Below are 4,166 nucleotides of genomic sequence, written 5' to 3'. Positions count from 1 at the left end.
CCTCCCCAGGCCACGTAGGCATCCGACGTGGCAATCTGGCGTGGCAAAATTGCGACCAATTGAGAAGGTCGTTGATAAGATTCAGCCCGGTCCGATTGGGTGTTTTACATAGGCCAGGCCCAACAATTCGGCCTTTTTATATTATTTTTCCGTCAATTTTTGATCGGCTTCATGGGCCAAGCCCATTATTGCAGCCTTTTTATTTCCAGGGTCGTGATCCTTTTTTAGACCATTTCTTTTTTGTTCACATCTATTTCTCAATTGGACCTCGGCCTTTTTACAGTCCATTTCCTTAGTTTTTAGTTTTTTTCCTGTAAATATTATTTGGAAAGTTGCCTTTTTATATGCCAAATACTATTAGGTCCCACTTGTCGGGTTCTAATTAAAGACAGCTAATGTTTCAATTTCCACACAATTATTTCAGTCAAAACAACAAACAAATGAGAATTATCAAACCGCATGCCAATTTTGGCTAATAGCACAATCTTTACATAATTCATTTCATCATTACATGTGATACCATCACAACATATAAACCTACTACAAATACACTCCAGACTTCTTCACTTTCAGGCTGGAGCTCTTTACATGAGAGGAAACACCATTTCTGGAAATGTCCGTACAGGCTGAACAAAGGCATCTAACAATTAACCAAAAGAGTTAGAAACAAAATAAAAACAAATACAGAAAGAAGCTGGGGACTAAATCATGAACCATCTCTACATGTAACATGTAACCGTAATAACCACAAGGACTAGCTGTTGCATGAATACCAAAACTTCCAGAAATGGTTGTTCAAAATACAAGAAGGCATAGTTGTTGCATGTATACCAAAACTCCTAGAATGGTTCTAGATGTTGAATGCAGAAAACGATTTAATCTTTGATGGTTCATTGAGCACGACACGAACGATTTAAGATAACAAGACATATGTTCTACACTAATTTTACACAAATCATTATCAATTACAATTTACAACAGACTTAAAACAAAACACCATAGCTTCTGCATCACATAGGGAATCAACACAATGGCATCATGGCCCATCGACCAAAGAAGAAAAGAAAATAATGGGATAGACCGAAGCCTTATCTAGTCAGAGAAGATAGCGTTGATGTAGTTGCAGCACGGCTACCTCAAGACTGTGAATGTGGTGCCATGGTCGGGGTTGATGCGCTCGAGCAAGGTAAGCATAATGGCCTCGTCGGGTCTGCAAGAATAAGAAAAGTATTAGCTATATTGCCCAGTAGGATTAGCTAGCATCCAGAGCATGCATTGACTGGACACATATTCCCTTTAACAAAATGAAAAGAGTATCATTGGGATCATTACCTTCCCTCTTGCTTAAGTAGCAATGTTTGTTCTTTCTGCTCCATGGCTGGCCTAAACCAAACCGCCTTGAAGAAAAGAAAGAAGTCTCAGGTTTATCAACCACAACAAAACAACAGTGTGACCTAAAGAAGAAGAATAGAAAGAGGTATCAGGTTTATCAAGCATAGCAAAACAGCATTGTGACCATTAGTCATAGAACTGAATATAAAACAAAAGAGGTCTCAGGTTTAGACTCTAAAGGAAGAGCTACTTATGCATGATGTCTCAGGTTTAAACAAAAGATCAAGACCACAATTTTAACAAGAGATATGTAGTCAGTCCAATTGAACAAGATTTGGACAGTAGCATTATGAGTATTTAAGTGCAGATGTAGCAGGCAATCAAATGAAGCAACTTAATTGTTTGCATGGCATTCACCATAGTAGATAGTACTAACCCCAATACACATGCATGCAGAAATGATTTGCTCAAACAATGGCTAATTGAATTAACAATGAAGGAAATTTGGACTCAAGCTTAGTCAGTCCAGCATAATCCATTTGCCCCAACACAAAAAAAACCCGAAATTGTTCATATGCCCCCTTTTGTTTGCAGAACGATACTGTTCATCATTTGGGGATCATATGTACATCACTTCTGTCTTCTGCAGACTGGCAGTTGACATCTGCCATAAACATTTCTTAAGGATCCTTTACTTGCAATTTGAAGAACTTTCTAATTTGAAATCCTCTTTTCTGAGATAAACCATGACTTATAGGATATGCATATCCCATGAAAAAAAGAGGATATACATAGAACCTGACTGGAGCAGAATATTGATTCTGAACATTTTGCAAGACCGTAAGGTTCTGACAGTCTACTACCATGCCCAATATGTACGACAGTGTCTCCAGTATTTGCCTTATCCACCTTATGCTAGACGGATTGTATGGTTGAAACAGAGACAACTCAAAGAACAGTAATAATACACGGCCAACCTTGGCATCGCTGGGGGACTCGCTTCTCATGCATTCCTCCTCCGAATTGTTGGGTTTAGAGCAGCAACTGATCCGTGTTCGTACTGAAACACACATAAGAAAACATTTTTAGCACATAATTTAGTAAAGATGTCTCTCCCAGAAAACCATATCCCCTACTCTCGAGCATCCAACAAACAAAGAATAATTCTACATATTTGAAGAACGAAAACTGGGATGGTGATAACATCGGAGCCTCCCAATTCTTATCCCGAAAAGGACCCAAGCTATGCTCTTAGCTGTAATAAAAATTGAAAAATATAACTGCTAGCCACAGAACTTGCTGAACTTTCTTTCAGCAACATCATTCTGACAATAAGCCACAAATCATAATCGGAGAAGGCTGTCAGAAACAGATATCTTATTCAAAGCCACACAAATTTGCACATGCTTGTTCAAACTTTGTTTTTGTTACTGCATAGGTATCTTATACAGTACTGAACAACACAGGAGCATCATCCGTGTAACAACCACATTATTCATCTGCTAGTTGCAGTAATAAGAACAATGCAATGTTGTGGATCTATCCTGGTGAGTGGTGACCCCTGCCATCCAGCCATGCTAAACAGTAGAGTTTAGCAATTCGAATATGTACTGTATGTTAAAAAGTTTTTTTTCTGTACTAGGTCGAACATTGTAATTCACTGACATTTACTACTCACAAACAACTCCATCAGTAAAAATCATCAGGCCAAGAAAAGAAAAGAACAGAACAGAACATGCCACGGGGTGGGTGGGACTGTGGGAGGGAGGGAGGAGAATAGAACATACCACTCTCGCAACTTGCACGTCACCAACGAATGCAGCATGCATCCTCAGCAAAAATTTCACGAACGCCATCTTCCATTGTCCCCAATGCTAATCAGTGGTCACTGACACTGCAAAGCCTAAACGAAATCCCCGAAGAACAAAATGGCAATGCGACGAAGGGAATCGGGACGAGGCGTGACCTAGTAAGGGATCAAGGAGGGCGCGGGCTCGCCGGACTCCCCGTATGCCACCTCCGGCTAGACCGCCTCCATGAGTCGCTCCCTCCGCAGCGGCCGCTCCACGTCCTCCTCCCCCTGCGGATCCTGCCACGGAACAACCGCCAGAGCCACCCCAGATCAGAGGCCCGCGCGTGCGCACGACGAAACAAATCTGCGAGCTGGGCCGCGCCGTGTTAGTTACCTAGGTGAAGAGGAGGGAGCTGAGGAAGCCGGTGAGGAAGAAGAGGGAGCAGGAGAGGAGCACCACGGGGAGCCGCAGTCGCGTCCGCATCAGCCCGCCGCCGCCCCCGCCACCGCTCCAGATGGCTCCGCCGCCCTTCATGGCTCGCCGATGTCGCTCCGACGCGTGGCGAAGCGTGTCTGCGTGTCAACGTGTTGGTTGGGTGGGGTGAAGCGGGAGAAGATGGGGAAGAGACAGTCGCGCAACGGCCAAGCGAAGAGACAGAAGATGAGGAAGGGCGAGAGGGTGGGGGCGGCAGCGGTGCGGGAGAAGGGCAGCGAGGTCACCGGCGGGGAAGCCCGGTGCCTGTGCAGATGAGGGGTGGCGGCGGACACGGGACCGAGGAAGAGGGCAGAGGAAGTGGGTTGGGCTTGGGGGATTTTGTTTTTGCTCCTAATCTGCCAACGTCCTGCGGGAGAGAGATGGGGACGAGGTGGGAGGGAAGCGGATAGGAGGGGGAGAGGCTACCGGCGGCAAGGTTTGGGAGGGAGACGAGGGGAGGGATGGGATCGGGGTGGGTGGCGGAGGCGATGTGGGAGACGAGGGGAGCGAGATCTGGATCGAGCGAGGAGAGGGGGGCTTCTAGGGTTTGGGTTGGGTTGGGTTGAG

General features: G+C 45.0%; 1 long non-coding RNA gene across 2 annotated transcripts; it reads right to left on the bottom strand.

Moving 5' to 3' along the window:
• Positions 1 to 470: 470 nt before the first annotated feature.
• Positions 471 to 1,381, bottom strand: LOC119359316. 2 transcript variants are annotated; one of them, XR_005172457.1, is made up of 3 exons: positions 1,333 to 1,373; positions 1,136 to 1,210; positions 471 to 640 (listed from the first exon to the last, which is right to left on the bottom strand). It is a non-coding gene; the product is annotated as an uncharacterized LOC119359316 (long non-coding RNA). The 2 variants fall into 2 exon arrangements; XR_005172458.1 differs by lacking the exon at positions 471 to 640 and having other exon boundaries at positions 913 to 1,210; positions 1,333 to 1,381.
• Between the last annotated feature and the right edge of the window lie 2,785 nt (positions 1,382 to 4,166).

This window comes from Triticum dicoccoides, chromosome 2A (assembly GCF_002162155.2).
Source record: "Triticum dicoccoides isolate Atlit2015 ecotype Zavitan chromosome 2A, WEW_v2.0, whole genome shotgun sequence".
In the NCBI taxonomy this organism is placed as follows: Eukaryota; Viridiplantae; Streptophyta; class Magnoliopsida; order Poales; family Poaceae; genus Triticum; species Triticum dicoccoides.
This window is presented reverse-complemented; position numbering and strand designations above follow the sequence as displayed.